At 46.6% G+C, this 19,050-nt stretch overlaps 1 long non-coding RNA gene across 1 annotated transcript in view; it reads left to right on the top strand.

Annotated features, from left to right (window-relative positions):
- LOC146831189 (uncharacterized) overlaps nt 1-18,576 on the top strand; it is a 59,200-nt gene extending 40,624 nt beyond the window's left edge. Inside the window, exons 2-4 of the long non-coding RNA XR_014961251.1 lie at nt 12,737-12,827; nt 13,490-13,559; nt 18,264-18,576. This is a non-coding gene — a long non-coding RNA (uncharacterized LOC146831189). The remainder of the gene's footprint in view (nt 1-12,736; nt 12,828-13,489; nt 13,560-18,263) is intronic.
- The last annotated feature ends 474 nt before the right edge of the window (nt 18,577-19,050 follow it).

The following is a 19,050-nucleotide window of genomic DNA, read 5'->3' as shown; positions in this document are numbered from 1 at the left end:
GGAAGTTCTTGAGGTCCTTGGGGTCCGCCTTGGGCTTCTTCAGAAGGGCGTTGATCTCGGCGTGCTTCCTGCTTTCTGGGAAGGTTGCTGTCTCGAAGGAACAGTTGATTGTTTTCCGGAGGTGGGGAGCAATGGTTGGCCTGGCTTTGTTGAAGACGTGGTGAGGGCAGGGGTCCGATGGGGATCCGGAGTGGATGGAATTCATGGTTTTGATGGTGTCTTCACTGCTGACGCTGGACCAGACGGTCAGGCCACTGGTGCGGGTGGTAGTCGCAGGGGTGGTGGATTCGGTGGTGGGTGCGGGGGGGTCGGAGTTGAAGCTGTCGTGGATGTTGGTGATCTTGCGGTGGAAGAAGGTGGCCAGGGAGTCGCACAGGTCTTGAGATGGCAGGATGTCGTTGGTGTTGGAGCTGGGGTTGGAGAGTTCTTTCACGATGCTGTAGAGCTCTTTGGTGTTGTGTGCGTTGTTGTCTAGGCGGTCCTTGAAGGCAGTCTTCCTGGCGATCCTGATGAGTTGGTGGTGTCTGCGAGTGACGCTCTTGAAGGCTGTGTGGTTGTCTGGTGTTCAGTCGTGGAGCCATTTCTTCTCCAGGTTCCAACAGGTGTGCTTGGAGATCCGGAGGTCCTCGGGGAACCAGGCGGCTTTCTTGTTGGTGTGGTTGGTAGTGGAGGTCTTGAGAGGGGCAAGGGTGTTGGCGCAGTCTTTGATCCACTGTGTGAGGTTGGTCGTGGCGGTGTCTGGGTCAGTGGGGTCAGTGAGTAGTCTCAGGGCGAGGGCGGTAGTCAGTTGGTCCTCGGTGACCTTGCCCCAGCAGCGGTGTGGTAGTTGTTGGGTGCGGTGGTGTGTGGTGGGTTTCCTGAAGGTGAAGTGGACGCATCTGTGGTCGGTCCAGTGGGGTTCGGTGGTGTGGTTGAAGGAGACGTGGGGGCTTGCGGAGAAGATGGGGTCGAGCGTGTGTCCAGCGGCGTGAGTAGGTGTTGTTACAAGCTGTCTGAGTTCCGAGGTTGGCGAGGTTGTCGATCAGGGTGGTGGAGTTGGTGTCGTTGTTGTTCTCGAGGTGGAAGTTCATGTCCCCGAGGAAGATGTAGTCCGTGGAAGCGAGGGCGTGGGTGCTGATGAGGTCGGCGATGGTCTCGCTGAACTGTGGGCAGGGTCCGGGAGATCTGTAGATGAGTGTTCCTCTGAGGGTGGGGTTGGGGTCGGTGTGGATCTGGAAGTGCATGTGCTTGGCGGTGGTGAGGGTGTCGTCGGTGTTTGTTGAGATTTTGATGGAGTCTTTGTGGATGATGGTGATTCCTCCTCCCACTCCGTTGGTGCGGTCTCTGCGGGAGATCTTGTAGCCCTGTGGGATGGCTATGGCGATGTCTGGTGCTGAGGTGGCGTTCAGCCAGGTCTCCGTCAGGAAGGCGACGTCAGGGGCGGTGGAGTCTAGGAGGTCCCAGAGTTAGATGGCGTGCTTGCGAGCGGAGCGGGTGTTGAGGAGGATGCAGCGGAGGTGGTTGGGTTCTCTGGCTGGTGGTATGGAGGGTTGGATGCTGGTGAGTCTGCAGTTCCGGCAGGTGAAGGGCCCCTGGGTGGGCTTCGGGGTGGCCCGGTAGCAGGGGTGGTCTCATCTGGTATTGAGTGCGTGGAGGGGGCTTGCGTCGTAGTGCAGTCTGGTGTTGCGGGGGGTGCGGGGTCCAGGGTTTCTGGTGCTGGGTGTGGTCCAGGCACGGACAGGCGCAGACGGGCGCAGACAGGCTTGCCTTAGGCTTGCCTTAGGCACGCCAGCGGCGCGCCCGCTGCACGCGTCCGCTGCGTGGCTGCTTTGCGGCCTCCATATGAGGGGCAGAGGGAGGGAGGAGTAGCTGGGAGGTGGGAGCGGGACGGCCAATGGGAGTGAAGGGGGGCGGGGCCGCAGGGGTTCAGCGGCGGGGGAAAAAACGGCGGGAAAGACGGCGAGGGTCCCGGAGGGAAGGGGGGGAAGCAGAGCACAGGGGTACAGAAATGAAGCACAGGGGCACAAAATAACGAGCACAGGGGTACAGAAATGAAGCTCAGGGGCACAAAATAACGAGCGCAGGGGTACAGAAATGGAAGGGAAGGAGTCACTGTCAAGTGGCAAGAGGCGGCAACGGAGGATTAATCACCTAGGGGGCTGCGTGGTGGATGGGGGGAGCGACTTGCCTGGTGATAGGGTCAAAGGTCGCTCTCTACCTCCGCTTCGCGGCCAACATATGAGGGGCAGAGTGAGGGAGGAGCAGCTGGGAGGTGGGAGCGGGGCAGCCAATGGGGCTGAAGGGGGCGGGGCCGCAGGGGCTCAGCGGCGGGGGAAAAAACAGCAGGAAAGACGGCGAGGGTCCCGGAGGGAGGGGGGGAAGCAGAGCACAGGGGTACAGAAATGAAGCACAGGGGAACAAAATAAAGAGCGCAGGGGTACAGAAATGAAGCACAGGGGCACAAAATAACGAGCGCAGGGGTACAGAAATGGAAGGGAGGCAATCACTGTCAAGTGGCAAGAGGCGGCAACGGAGGATTGATCACCCAGGGGGCTGCGTGGCGGATGGGGGGCGCGACCTGCCTGGTGACAGGGTTAAAGGCCAATGGCCAGTCCTTTTTCATAGTCCAAGGGTGGACGTAGGGGACTGTGTCCACCCCTACCTTGCCTGCACAAAGTAACCCTAAGGTTTGTCAACCGGGGGGGCATCATCTGTGGCAGGACCAGGCACCGCAGGGACAGGAGGGGGTTGGGTAGGTGTGGTGGGTGCAGGACAGGACATCTCCACCACAGGGGGTGAGGCAGCGCCAAAGGTGGAGGTGAGCTCGGCGCTGCACACTGCTGCCAGTGCGTCCAGAGTAACCCCTGCACCTGAAGAGACCCCAGGGCCAACGGAGGGGGGGGTGGCTGAGGGATGGGGTGCAGTGGTCATGGGGCAGGGGGTGGACATGGGGGGGACTCAACTCCCCTGCCCGGGGACTTCCTCACCTGCTTGCGGGGTGGTGTCACAGTGGGGGTGAGGGCCAGCCCACCCATGTAGAGCTCTTTTGGGTGACAGTTTGGCAGGGTAGCTAAGGGGAGTTGTTTTGGAGGGAATGGGTTGTGAGGACTGCGGACTCTGACTGTGGCTGCTTGTCTGTCATTTGCCCCCAGATCCTGTGGGTGTGCCTACATCCCCCTGAGTGTGCGTGCCAGGAGGTGTGCGCAGTGCCTTACTTGGGGGTGTGCTGGATGTGTCTGTTGGGGTGCATGCCCGTGACTGTCTGTGTGTGCGTTGGGCAGGCATGGGAGAGGGCAGTGTGGATGGGTCCAGGGTAGGGGGGGACAGAGCGCCGCAGGAGAGAAACTGCTTCCGTCAGTGAAGAGTCCATGGACCGCAGAATCCTGCATTGCTCAGACATCATTGATGACATGCCCTCCACGAACAACACCAACTGTGTGAGCAGTTTAGTGTGTCCATGGAGGACATGCAGCACTGATGCCTGACCAACCTGCAACTGGCGCAGTGTGTCTACAGACTCTTCACTGAGGGCAGCAGGGGTGACAGGGGCAGGGGGTGCAGTGCCTTGTCCGAAGGAGACACGGTGGGACCCTGCACGGACAGAAGGGACAGGAGCAACTGGGAGGGCGGTGATGTCAATGGAGGAGGCGGGTACAGATGGTGGGATGCTGCCAGTTGTTGGGGCATCCTCTGCCTCCTCAGGGAGTTCAGCCTCGGACCCGTCGGCATCGTAGATGCTCTCGCCTCCAGACAGGTCCTCCGACTGACTCCCCTCGCCCTCCGTGCCACTGGCTCCTGCTGACTCCACAGCACTGGCAGCACTGTCGCTGGGTCCCTCCTCAAGGTCCATGCAGGTGTCTCCCTCGCTTGCAGATGATGATGCTGTGGGCAAGGAGAAGAAACCAAAAAGCATCAGTCACCTGTATACATCTGACACATGAGCACAAGAACAATTGGTCACAGTGCATATCAGGCAATGCATCATGAGTAACAGCTAGCTTACTCCGCACATATGTAAGCCCTGTACTGCCCAGTTGTTAGACCCACCATGCCATTTTGACACCAGGAAAATACATACACAAAAGGCCACAACTTGAATGAGAAATACACTGAGAAGCTAGTGTCTGTGAAACGGTGAGTACAGCAATACAATGAAGTCATGACACCTCTTGTTTAGCCTGAAAGAAACAGTAGTGATGCACTCAAGGTAAACTAACACACCTCACTACTCAAGGTGTCACCACACTCAGAGACCTGTAAGTCCTTTGGAACACAAAACGAACAAATGTTGCTACCTTGGGACTCACAATACTTTACACAATCTACATGTTTGGAATGTGCCATTTGGCCATTTCGTGAAAACAACACTCATGTGGCTGCATGCAATATGTCGCACAAGGCAGTGTACACAAAAGTACATGTACACTGTCATTGAAGAAGCTGGCACCTTTTCTGAGAAGCCACTGTTAGAAATAAATGGTGTTGCAGAAAGTAGATATACATGGGCCCACGGAGTTCCTGATGTCTTGAGACTCGTAAGTGTGTATCACCAACAACAAAGGAGTCTCACAAAATCAAGACCACTGTGGGAACATGTATATGGAGAATCTGCAACACCATTTAATTTGAACAGTGGCTTGTTTGAATAGGTGCCAGTGTGTTCCATGAAATTTGAAATGTCGTTTGGTGTGCGCTTCCTTGTTAGACTTTTTTCATGCAGGCACATCAGTGTACTTAACACAAATCATCCAATTTCCACATTTAAAACATGAACAACTGTTGACAAGTGCTGTGAGTGCCAAGGTACAATTTTGTAAGAGTAACAACTTTAATTATGTCAGTTGTCACCAGGCCATCCGTCACCTGATTACACAGTTGGCTACACATATGACCTACTGCCTGTCATCTGGAGTGGCACACATGTCCACACCCAGGACAATGCATGCGCTAATGGGCCTGCAATTGGCTGGTAAAAAAGCCCAGCTGTACTGTGGGGACACCCTCATGGCAAGCCAGAATGGACACACAGATGTCAGCACACAAAGTCCAAAATGCGTTGCATCTGAACCACACACAGGTGCAAAAAATGTATGATCAGGATTCATGTTGGTAAAAAACATTACACAGGCTGCAAAGCACGAACATTGAGCACTGGCCACCATCACAGGGGCACTGCACAGTGTATTTTTGGACAGGAAATTCTCACACAGACCTGGCAATGAAAAATCAGGGTTGCTCATGTATGCCTCTCCCGCACCCCCCCCCCCCCAATACCTGAGTCAATGTGATTGATACATATCAAGAACTGACACCTCTTATTCTGGGTTACAACAACTGTGCTTGAAAAATAGCTTCATTTACACAACATCACCTCGTGGGGCTGCAAACACATATTTGTGACAAACAACCATCAACAGATTGTTGTTGTGAATAGCCACACAGGCACTGCCCAGTGTGAGTATGCACAAGCAAAATGGTGTATCCCTGTCCAGTGGACACAGGTAGCACACATTAGCAAAATTCAAACTAGGCCAGGGAACAATGCCACAGAGGCAGACTGTTGTAATATGCTAAAGATGGGTGATGTCATCCATGACATATTGCTATGGTGTAGGGGTTCTAGAGTGAGCTCATCATGAGCTGATGGGAAGAATGTTGTGGAAAAGAATGTTAAGAGATCTCTGGATGAACCTGCTGGCAGTTGGATGGCTGAGCTGTATTACCTGTATCTTCAATTAAACTTCTACTCTTAACTTCAAATGAAGTCTGGGTCATCATTCAACCCATTGAAGTGTACTTTTTAACACTGGCGACGACTGGGAAAGCAGCTCAACTCCAGACAACAGCGGTGACTTATGAAGATTGAAAATTCACCCTCATCACATTGATCTAAAATTCAACTTTCAAGTAAGACTCTAACGTTTAGTTCAAGGCTCATATTTATTGGGGACTACTTCACCTCTTCCTTCAACCTTCTCTGTATGAAAGGAGATATTTATCACCTACACATCGTTGCACTCTAACTATTTAAACGCTCGTTGTACTGGTGTAATATATACGTATGAGTGTTTATTCGAGTAACTGAAATTCTTTCAGAGACGCGCTGGTGGTGTAAAACAGCTGATTAGCTTTGACGGCGTTCCTCGCGTTTTCGTCAACTAAGAAAAAAAAATGTATTAATTAAAAGCTTCCAGCCATCATATTATGATTTAAATTGGATTCACCTATTATTTGCTCGTGCCATTTCCATCTCGAGTGCTAAGCGCGTGTTTGTTCAACATTCTCTGAAACGTTCGTCACTCTGCTTGCTGATACCACCATTGTCAAAGGCCATCGCTATTGGTTACACGTCTCTCCGTCTGGAACGCGGCGTTTCCTGTTGCCCTACCAACCGTGACGCGCACGACGCCCTGGTACGTTAAGGAAGCATTGATGACATCTTTTGTTCAACGACGAAACCTCTGTCCGTCTGGAACGCAGCGTCTCCTGTTGCCCCAGTAACCTTGAAGCGCACGACGCGCTTGTACGTAGAGGAGCCACGTCCTTTATTTTGCATAAAGCGCCGTTCACACGATGGGTGAAGAGTGAGGGGCGTTTACTTTACGTACCACTGACACACACAGCTATTCAACGATAAAGTAATCATTTTGTGTGTCAAGACTGCCTTTGTTTGGTTCATGCAGCGCTGACACGCACAGCTCGTGTATTTACTTTATGTGAGTGAGTATTAGACTGAGCAGTGCTGTCACTTACAGTTGTTAAAGGCAAAAGCATTATTCTGGGGATCTGAGCAGCGCTGACACACACAGCTATTCAATAGTGAAGTAATCATTCTGTGTGTCAAGACAACTTTTGTTTGGTCCAAGCAGCGCTGACACGCACAGCTCGTCAGGCGTGACTTTTCAGCTATGCTGGTCTGTCTGACCAATGTTCCAAACAGCTGTGGCTCGACTCTGATGACTTCATTGACAAGGATCTCCAGCTCCTCCCTTGTGAACTTTGGATACTTGTCTGTGGGCATGGTGTGGGGTGAGGGTGTGGATGGTTGTGGGTGTGTGGATCTGAATGTGACGGTGTGGGTGTGAATGTGTAGAGGGGGTATGTGTGAAGGAGGTTGTGTGAAGGTGTATATGGTAAGGTGGATGGGTGCAGTTGTTGGTGTGTGCTCTGTAGCTGCAGTGAGTCTGTTGCAAAGGCTCATGGTTTTTGTGTGTGGGCCCTTTTTATTGGTCCATTTGTGGGTGTGGCTCAGTTTGAATTTTTGGTGGGTGTGTCATAAGAGGTGGTTGTGAGTTTGCCCCTCTGTTTGCCTGTTTGGATGTGTCCAGGTGAGTCCTTTCCATTTTTTGTGCAGTGTAGACGTGTTTTGTGGTGTTGTGCGAGTCGAATAGGCCCTCCTTGCGCTGTTTTCCAGTGTCCGTGGTTCAGTACGGTACAGGGGTACGAGTCGCACAGACATACGGCCCCATGCGTTGTGTATGTACGGTGCATACACCACCATCGCTTATGTATGGTGCGTACACCGCCATCATTATGTACGGTGCGTACACCGCCATCGCTATGTACGGTGCGTACACTGCCATCGCTATGTACGGTGCGTATACCGCCATCGCTATGTACGGTGCGTAGACCGACATTGCTATGTATGGTGCGTACACCGCCATCGCTTATGTGCGGTGCATACACCGACATTGCTATGTACGGTAAGTACACCGCCATCGCTTATGTACTGTGCGTACACCGACATTGCTATTGTACGGTGCATACACAGACATTGCATTTGTACAAGTCATTCCCCGTGTACGGGACGGACGTTTTCCGTACAAATCGTAAATCGGTAATCCGGTCCGATCGTACTTGTACGCTCGGACTGTGTTTTTATGATTCGAACGGAAAAGTGTCCGGGTCCGTCTCGTAAAACTTTTCCCGCTACGATTCGTACGGATCGGGCCGATCCGTATGTACTTTTTCCCGTATGAATCGTACTTCACGGGTCGGACGTGACTTGTACGATTCGTACGGAAAAAAATATGGATACAAGTCGTACGGGAAAAAAAAATACAGGATCAGAATCGGCCCCTTAGTGCCAACGCAGACACCCTTGCACTCTATGTGCAGGGGAGGATTGGTTATGTGTAGGAAGGTGTCTCTTCCTGCACATAAGCAATCCTAAAATGCCATTTTGTAACTTTCATGTGTGCTGCTTTATACAGCACACATGAAATTTACAAAATGGCATTTTTTAAAAAGATGTTTATGTTCAGGAAGGCATTAATACACTTGTACACCCTCATTCTATTGTTCAATGTTATTTAATCACATTAAACATACTGAGATGCTTACAAGTCAGCAAATAATCTGAAAAAATGTACCAAACAAGTGCCCCATGCAAAGGGGGAGATGAGAGGGGAGAAGGTTGTGTGCATCAAGTGAGGGTTGGAAGAGTGTAAAGGAAAGGTATTGACAATATATCCATCACACCATTATTTACAATAAAACCAACTTTTCTCAGCCTCACAGTTGAATGATGACAAATACATAGCCATTGTTTGGAATACACTGTCACAGTGGAAAAGCAATGTTTATCAAACTGGCACAAAACGGTGACAACGTTGACGTTTCAACCCCAAAACAAAGTAGGCTGCTTAGATCCTTACACCGGGGTCTTCCCCAGAACTGAGTGTGGGGCACCTTGGAATTTAACTGAGGAAGTTCTTAGTGTCTAGTGTATTTGTCATATAAAAAAGAGAAAGGTGAAATGTAACTATAATTAAATTACCATGAACCACCCTCAACTGGATGGTGGAAATACTGTAGGCGGGCCTGTAGGCTGCAAAAGCAGAGAGCGGATTGATGGTACCTGAAAGACAAGAAGAGGGCCATAAGGAAAATATCACACAGAATTATTAGTAGATATGCAAAACCGTGTTCAAAAGCGCCGTCCATCTGACTTACTTTGAATAAATGGTGAGGGTTCCTCCCCCCTGGAAATCGCCTCTTGAAACAGGGAAATTAAATATTTTATATTTTTAGTTGGCTTGGGTCCAGATGAACTCCAAGGTTCCAAAATAGCTGTAATTTGATCAAAGGAAAAACAAGAAAAGGAACCAAAGGTCAAACACCACTGGTTCTTGGAAATAACTACACTGTATTAAGTTGCACGTTAAACAAACAAGGAGACCGTGTTTACCTGTGGAGGAGAAACGCAGTCACGGCCTTTGTAGAGCCCCACGGGTGCTTTCAACCTGAAAATAGGGAATGGAGAAAGCTGCTCTTTGTCATATCAGATACTGTCAACTAGCACGGTCTGAGGACGGGACTGGTAGAGAGTGAAAATATTACATGGAAGCAACGGAGAAAGGTTACACATATAATTACCTTATGCCTTTAGAGTGCGTCCGTCTCTTCCAAGGGAAATGGAGCACTGACTAGCCTGGCGGTTTTAAACAGGGGCTCGTCTTCGCCATGTGCGCGCTAATCGTGTCATGGCAGCCGCTCGATGCTTGTCAAAAATTGAAGTCGTCGCGGCGTCTGCATGGTGAAAAGACTCCGTTGGACATTAAAATAAAAAGCGAGTCAAGTTTATTTCAATAAAAACGATGTTGACCTAAGGGCTAGGAATGAGTTATTCAATTGTCAGAAAGGTAATTAACTGGCGCATGGACGTTACGGTGGAATGTCAATACATGGATAAGGTCCACGGTGATTAATAAAATCAAAAAGAAATGTGCCCGAGAAATCGAGTGCCTGCATGTTGTCTATCAGAGCCTGATCAAATATGCATCATAAGGATAACATTGAGGCTTTATAGGGCAAAGCACTTGTAGCCGAGGGGCACAGAAGTTGATATTTGCCTATTGTAGAAAGTGAAAAAACACTTATTGCCGTGTAGATTTTCTGGCTGAGTGTCAATTAAATGGGATTACCTCCTCCACATAATTAGTCCATGAGGGCTAATCGGTATCATTAATATTCCGCAAGAATCCTGCCTATTTACATCAATTAAAACGCTGGTATTCATAGTTGGTCTGTGCTGTCTGCAACCAACTGATCTATCGACTGAGTGTCAATTACATGGGATAGACTCCTCCACATAGTTGGTCCGTGAAGGCTGATCGTTATTATTAATATTGTGCATGTGAATCCTGCCTGTTACCATTCTATTAAAACGTCAGTGTACATAGTTGGTCTGTGCTGTCTACAGACAACAAGTATATTGACGAATGGTACAGAGACATGGAATACATAAAGGTCTGCAGGGGGAATGGCCATCAATGTATGCAATCATGGTTTCAGTGATAAAACTTTGTGTATGCAGATGCCCATGTGCATGGTTAACAGGATTGTACCTCATATAGTGGAATCCCAAGGGGGGGCTGGAGAAACGCATTATCATGTATAGGCATTGTATGCAAGAAACCATATCACATGTTCCACTCTGAGTTATACATTAATTATGCGCATCATGCAAGTTAGAGTGTTAGTCTTCGGACCTTATATGAGACAATAATGGTTTTCAGTGCAGGGCAATCAGTTCAGATAGACACATTCAGAAATGGGTTATTCAGATGCTAGGTAGGACAACTGTGCATGGCTGGTATCCAGTTCGTTGAGGACATTGTGTATAGAGTCCAATCGATTCAGTACATCCATTTACACTCTCTCATATTTAAGATGGTTTCAATGTTGCCCCCTCTGGCTCCAAGGGTAGCCTTTTCCAGCACTAGCCACTTGAGATCATCTGGCCCGTGTTGTGCATCTCTGAAATGCTCCAGACGGGGGGCCCCTTGGACTTTGCAACGTATCCTGCTACAATGCTGCAATATGCGAGTTTTGACCATCTGCTGTGTTTGGCCAACATATATCATGTCACACTGACAAATTATTACATAAATGATATTTGATGTGTTACAGTTAGTAAAAGATTTAAGATCAATCTTGTGCTGTTTGTGGATGAACTGTTTTGTCTAAATGGTCGTTTTACAGGCCTTACAATGGCAACATTTGTAGTGGCCAAGTGTGGGGGGTAAATTCCATAACGACTGAATGGATGGTTGCACCGGTGAATCTATGAGTGATCGTTCCACATGGTCCTTCACACTTTTGGCCTTCTTGAAGGAATGCATGGGTAGATCCTGCTGTTCCAAGTCATCTGATATTAGGCCCCAATGTTGGTTTATGACCTTCTTGATTGAGTTACTACGAGTGGAAAACATTGTAACGCATATCATCCTCTGTGTAGAGTCGCACTCTCTTTCTTTGGGGGTCAGCAATGTTTCCCTGATGCTGAACCACGCCCTCTTGCATGCTCTCTTAACCAGTCTATTCGGGATAGCCCCTTTGGGGTCGAAATGTCGACTTTGTCACCATTTTGTGCCAGTTTGATCAACAGTGCTTTTTTACTGTGACAGTGTATTGCAAACAATGGCTATGTAATTGTTATCTTTCAACTGTGAGACTGAAAAAAGTCGGTTTTAATGTAAATTATGGTGTAAGGGATATATTATCACTACCTTTCCTTTTCACTCATCCAACCCTTACTTGATGCACACAACCTTCTCCCCCCTTTTCTCCCCCTTTGTGTGGGGCACTTGTTTTTGTGTATTAATACCTGCTGGTATTTAATTGTGTGTGTTCTTAAGAATTGTTCAATCGGGACCTGCCTTTATACTATACTGTCCTATACCCAAGTCCCAGTGACCTATTTGGGTTTACCATTTTTTATACCTATGTACAGGAAGGGACACCTTCCTGTACATAAAGAAACCATGGCATTTAGCTTTTTCCATGTGTGCTGCACAAAGCAGCACACATGGAAAAAGCAAAACCGAGGAGAAATAATGCATTTCTCCTCGTTTTGCCAACTTGAGACCAGGATTTTCCTGGTTTTAATTTTGGTGCTGCCTCCTATGTACGCCAACCATGTACATAGGGAGCAATGTCAAATACAATGGGTGGTGCGTTGGAACGACCACTACAACACCCACTGCCCACCCCTTTCACGTTAACCTTAGCTGCAGCCTTACTGTGTATCCTCCTATAGACCGGATACACAGTGGGGCTGATACACATTGGGTTCATTTGTTTCCCTGCGTAGAGGAAAAAATATTTGAAAAGTGTGCTTTTTCACAAGGATTCCATTTCTCCTAGGTAGAGAAATCTGCCACAAAACTGTGCAGAAGGAACGATATCCCAATTGAAAAATCAGATGCAAATGAGGCTTTCATGTGGATTGTAATTTGATTTTGAGCATTCCAAAAAGTTGTAAAACTATACTTGGATGTAGATTTAATGTCAGAGTTTAGCCTTACTACTTTGGGAATCCAGCTGCACATTATGAGGGTTAAGAATCTTAAACTATCTTATCAACATGCAGGTAATAAGGACGGTATCAAAGTTTAGGGCTCCGTTGATGTACGGAGTTCATTCCAAAATATAGAGCATTTTGGAAATGGAAAACACAGCACCACAACACATTGACTCGAGCAAAAGTCTGTATTATGGGGCATAACAAACATGAGCTACACCTGCAGCTGCCAATCTTAATTTGGAATGTTTTATGTGCCATAACTTGGCATTTACCAATATTGTGGCGCTCCCACCAGACCAATAAATGGTCTGATGTGAGTGCCACAATATTTTTCACCAAGGCCAGGGTTACTGTGGGGCCAAACATCTGTTTTTGTTAAAATTAATCTTTGTTGTACACGACGACTCATGGCATATCAACCCTTAGCATATTCCCTTTTTCCAACAGATGCAGTCCAATAGTCCAGAATTTGTTTGAGATAAAGGGATGTTTTTATGGAGCTACTGGCAACACTTCCTGCTATTTTCCATTTTCATTGGTAAGTATTAAAACATATCATGTTAGCATTCTTCCCAAGTTCTTTGGTTTTATGAGAACATGTGTGTCATTTGGAAGTTTATTCTTAAATTGTAATGCACTACACACACCACTGATTTGCCAGAAGTGTCAAAGGTTCATTTCAATATTTGGATCCCATCCTTTACAGGGAACGTATGTGACATTATTGTTAATGACATATATGTGTGTTTTCTACTGTATATACTGGACACATATTTTCCTTAAAAATGAATAGCCAACTTGCATGATCGAACCCCAGACTAGTTCCAGCAAAAAAAGAAAAAAAATCTAATAATGATGTTCTCATAGCACAATTACTACTTGGCTATTCGCAACTCAATTAAATAAAGAGTATTAAAACACAGTGGTCATTTTAGTTTGACTTACGGTACAGCGGTGTCTCATGAGATTTGTAAAAAAATTATGGCATTTATAAACTCCAAGAGTACAAGGCGACCTCCGCATGTAGCAGACTTCATCAGAATTCCCCTGAAGGGCTTATTAAGATGCCTGGAATGAGAACCTCTGGCACCATCAAGAACTGACAATTGCGGTAGGGCTCTATTTTTAGAGTATTAGTGGAGAGGGAAAGAAGCAGATTGATGCACTTACTCTGTTGCACTTATTTCCGTTCATCACTAGACTGACCTGCATCTGAAGTTCGGAAAATGGAGAAGGAGGGGACTCCCTTTCGAAAGCATCTGTTTTTCAGGTATTTGTTCTTGCCTAAGTAATAATAATCATAATAATTCTTATTTGTAAAGTGCGGACATATCACTCCCTTAAGGGTTTTAAGGGTTGGGGGCTTTTGGGGAGATGAAGTCAGCTATAGCCCAGAGTCACATGGTGATGAGCTGCTGTGGGGGATCGAACTGCGAGCCTCGTGCTCCGGGGTCTGCCACTCTGTCTGCTGTGCCACATCACTCCCTTGAGTGTTGGAGTGTGTATTAGAGGTTGTAAACATGGCTGTATGTCTCCTAGCATGTTACAAGCCAAGGTGCCTAACTCTATAATTAAATATTTTAGCTATGATACCCCTATGAGATGGCCCTAGCTGCGGAGGGAGGACCAAGGCTCTATGAGCCCTGTCAATAATGAAACAAGCAGAAAGGCTCTCTTTTTTTAATACTTCCCTAATTCAACATTCTCAAAAACTTTCTGGACTTGTTCTTTCAGAAAATCATCCAAGACAGAGGACACTCCATCTGGACCTCCCCTCCACATCCTCCACCCTAAAACCTAAATGATGGAGTAGGTCAATGATGGAGCCTCCCTTCATCTTCAGATCCATAACCTCCATTTCTAACACCTTCACTTATTTTTTTCAGTATGCATCCTTCTCTTGCTGACCTGCCAAAAGTCAGAATGCAATTAAATTAACCTTTACCGATGTGGTTTCTGATTTGTTCTTTCAGATCTGCCTGAAGGTTAAATGGCAGTTAATATTCAGGTTCCTGTCAGAGCTGCACCTGGGGCCTCAACCCTAGCATGGTCTGCCTCTCCTCTAAAGGTATATCTTCTCTACTCCTGTTGCATAGTGGTACATTTTGGTCTGTTGGGAGCTCTTGAGTGCTGTATCTCCCCCCTGTGGGTAGTTACTTAAAGACCGAGACACGCCTCTCAGGATGCCACCTTCTATATGGCCACACATACCACCAGTGAAATTTTACTCCGATTACTACAAAGCTTTTGTGTCCCTATGGACACTGTATCAGTGCCCACCAGGTTCACTGTTCAGGACCACCCATCATTCCTCACAACAGTTTCAGTGGGTTCCAATCCATTCACTTACAGTACATGGATTAGGTCAGGCCGAGTCTCCATGGGACTGCCAAAGTGGTCTTCACACTGCCATCATCGCTCAAGACCTTTGTGTGTCCTCTTCACTTCCTGTAGTACCTGCCAGGGGCCCAGTTGGGTCTGCTCCCCAAACTCTTTATGTGAACAAGGCCTGGGTGATTCCAACAGGTAGGTGTGACTTACCCCCATAGCCAAAGAAGGGGCTCATGCATTCAAATTTGAGGTATGGAGCAGTGCTGATCGTTTGCTCTGTTCGTGACTTTCCCTGCTTCAGGATTTATTTCTGAATACTGGCCTTCTCTCAGGCTCCATCCCATCTTGAGCCTCCAGCCATTCTCCCCACACGAGGTGCCCAAGCCTCCATAAAACTAAGTCCCAACCAAAGGGGTAGCCTAGGAGGGGCAGGTTTTTTTTAGGAGGGCTCTCTCATCTACACAGGGCCTGCCTCAGCCAAATGCCCAATCCGGAACACTCCTCCCCAGGGGTTCAGGCTCTCTCCAGTACTCACCAGCCAGCAGGGCCTCACTGAGTTCTGCAGCACCCAGGTCATCCCTCCAACACCATGCTACCAGGCCAGCCTGCACTTCTGCACCAGCTGTGGCTTTGTGCCTCCCAAGGACCCAGGCAGGCATTGGTGCCAGAGTCACATGATCCGCATGTGCCAGCGCAGCTCCCCACTTAAAAGCTGGTGCTGCACATCTCCAGTCTGCCGTTCTCAGCAACATGGCAGCAATTGGACGGTGCAACTGGGAGCTCACAGCCCAGAGTTCTAACCCTCAGACAGAATCAAGCGGGCACAAGCCTGTAACATAGGCCACCACCCAGTTCTTTCCTGCTGAGGATCTAAACTGATGAAAGGTAATGTAACCACTCTCCTGTCTCTGGGCCTTAGGATCCCTCTTATAGGAACAGGATGGCGAAGGATTACACTGGCTTGTCTCAGGAGCTCAAACTAATGCATCCTGTTAACCATGTTGCTTGGACATGCCCCTCCATATGTGCCAATTTTAATCATGTGAATGCAGAAGTCAACAAACCCTTTTTCAGCCATACAAAGGTATGAGTAGCCCCAAGGAGATGTCTTGACTCAGTCAAAATAATGCGCTATGGTTCTAATCAAAGTCAAAAGCTCTGGTTAGGGCAACAAGATAGGCCACATGGGCACAGTACACCGGGAAAGGGTACCTACTTTCCACTACTTCAGTTTGCATGTCGACAGCATAACCTGCCACCATCTTTCCACCCTTGTTTCTGGGGCAAGACTCATAAAAATGTAAAGCACAATATCACAGCTCATTGAGGCAGGATTCTACACAGAACACCTTACAAAGGTAATTTGGGAAGCAGATCAAATTAAAATGCCCTACTTTGACAGTCTTGGCGTGACTGGTATAATTGTTTTTGTAGCAAGGAAGTGAGTTACAGGAACTGTAAGAGAGAAGCCAACACAATGGCCTTATTCACCAAGATAAATTTCATTGTAAATGTATGTTTAAGACAGAATTTACTACAATGGATTTGGTAGTGAATTGTAAGAGACTGCAGATCCTACATTTCAGTCTTCCCAAAACAATGACAACTGAGCTTACCACACTGCGACAAGACGTTGAAGCACTCTTCTTGTGGTACTTACATTGATGAGTGAAACTGAGGATATCTGCATTATTGCTGCCTTCTGAATCAAGTTACTTATTTGAAAGTATCCCATAAAAGGCATTGAAACAGTCAGTGTGCAAGCACAAGATTGATGAATGCTCATACAGCTTTATTTAACAAGAAAGACTGTAGCGTATGAAGTAGTACGGCGTGGCCTGAAATATTGAATGCCTACTCACCAGCATTACCATACTTAGTCTAGCTTACATGTAAAGTGACATACAATGCAGCGAATGCCAGTGTGCTGCCATTTTTTCCCCCAAAAAGCAAACTAGCTGATAAAAGAACAGCACTTAGTGCAGCGGACACCGATGTGCGGTCTAATTTAGGACAGAGCGTTTTCTGAAGTATTTAAGAATTATCTGTATGTTGTGCACATCGCAGTGATGATCAAACCTGGAAAATAAAGATTTAACTGTATATTGTGCAAATGGTGGTGATGTGCACACCTGGAGAACACAATAACATAGGTACTTGATTGAATATGTTGCAGGTTATGGTGATGCGCACACCTGTAATTTAAGTGTCTAATCAGTTGTGCATCACTGCCGTATTAAGGGGGAGAACATCTTGGAGTTTTGTGGAAATGTGCACATTGAGGTGATGCCCACACCTGTTTAATGCTGTAACTCAGTAATTCATCCCAATCTCTCTTTACACAGTTATGAGGAGTTAGATTGTGTTTGTGACATATATAGGTCATTTCAAAGGGTGTGCAGACCCATTGTTAAAAGTATGGGCTACACTTGGTGAACCAGTACAGTAAGACATTGGAGGATTCTTTCTGAATATATTTTACTATAAACACACATCTAATGTATACGCATAGCAGTCAGTTACATCACCACCACCATTTTTAGAGGTGCCTGGTAATCCGCTCATTTCATGGAAAAACTGGTATGATGCTTATGTCATGTACTTAGGAGCAATTTGGGAATCACTTTATAGACCTGAGAGAGAAACAAAATGTACTTCTTCATTCATTGGGGTTCGAAGGAAGGTCTGTATGTAAGCATCTACCACCACTGCCGGTTAATGAAGGAGTTGAGGAACCTGACGAATATATGGAAAAATTAAAAAAACTGGAGCTCAGGTTTGACATTCAACCGAGTCTAGTAGTTATCAAGCAGAACAAGAGGGAACAAAGGTGTGGTGAGGATGTCGACGTATACATTTCAGCACTCAGAAATGAGTTCCCGTCAATTTGATGCATATACTGATCCGCTAATTAGCGAACAATATATCTGTAAGTGCACAGATAATTTTACACATCACAAGCTACTTTTGATGGGCAATCCATCACTTGATGAAACCATACAAACCGCAAAAAGCATAGAAATGTCAAAGTGTCAGTAAAGGAACTTCAACACAAATCTACAGAAGCCGCAGGGGCAGTGAAAATCAAAGAGGATAAGTCAGTCAAAATAACAGAGACAACAGGGCATTTTTCAAACAACAAATACATGCTTTAGGTTTCGTAACGTTGCTTATACTAAAGGGAACACAGTGTGTCCTGCAAAAACGTTTACATGCAGGTTATGTAACAAGGTTGGTTGCTTGACCAGAGTGTGGCAAAGCAATAAAAGCAGTGTTAGCAATTTTCAGAGCAATAGCATGAATGTGAATGGTGCTGGTGTGAATTAGATTGCATATGATTCTACAAAGTGACGCAAGGTATGTGAATGCACTGATTGAGCACTCACCCAATTGTAGTGAGATGAAATCCACTCATGAGGGCCTTCACATACCTTGCGCCACTTTGTAGAATCATATGCAATCTAATTTAGACTTGGCTTTTCACAGAAAAACTCTGACTGAGCCATTAACTACTCAAGCTCCAGTGCGTTAACTGGGATGCCCTTGTGGCACCAGTATTAGATCAGTATCATACTGCTACGCATTTCTTTCTTGAATTAGGTATCAGGCACCACTTAACGTGTAGTTGATGTCTTTCTTCTAGGTTGCCCCCCGTCCCACTTCGTCCAGAGGAAGACTCGCAGCAGAGGTACAAGTCACCCTCTAAGCACGAGCCGAGTCGAAACGTCGACGCACCCCTCCCACTTAGGGCCTGTATCACATCCCATCCCCTTCGCTTGATGTTGCCTTTATGCATTTTACAAAAAATATGTCATTTGTTTTGTAAATAATCTGTTTGGGACAGGCCTTACTCTACTGGTCTCTTTAGCAGTCCATTGCCAAATCATAAAAAATTTGCAATCTCTAAATATCTGTGACTATTCACTTTTCTTACCCTTTCACTAGCACACCCATTCTTCCCCCTTTTTTCCTTGAGCAAACTTTGTATCAAATTAATTTTGATCTGTTTTGAGTATATGAAATTAAATATACTAAACTTAAACATTTCTTGGCGTTCTTTGGTTGACATTGACTGTATGTCTTGAACTATGCTATGTTGTTGCGTTTAATTTGGTATTCATTACTAGTGTTTGACTTATTAAGGTACACATAAATGATAAATTGCAATTCATTTCTGCTTTAAAGCAGTCACAGACCACTTGTTTCATTACCGCATTGTACCCAGGACCGGTGGCGAATATTGGGTTACCCCATTATTTTGTAATGGTTATCTTGTGCAGGCATGCCTGCAAGGGTTTTTTGTATATATGTACATAAATGTAAAAATCTTTTCTTCTTTACCTCATTAACTGTTTCTATTTGTCCTGTAATTTATAGGACTCCACTAGGGTACCTAGGTTATCCTTACACTTCACGTCCTTATCACTTTA

Source organism: Triturus cristatus, chromosome 5_1 (assembly GCF_964204655.1).
Source record: "Triturus cristatus chromosome 5_1, aTriCri1.1, whole genome shotgun sequence".
NCBI classification, from domain to species: Eukaryota; Metazoa; Chordata; class Amphibia; order Caudata; family Salamandridae; genus Triturus; species Triturus cristatus.
This window is presented reverse-complemented; position numbering and strand designations above follow the sequence as displayed.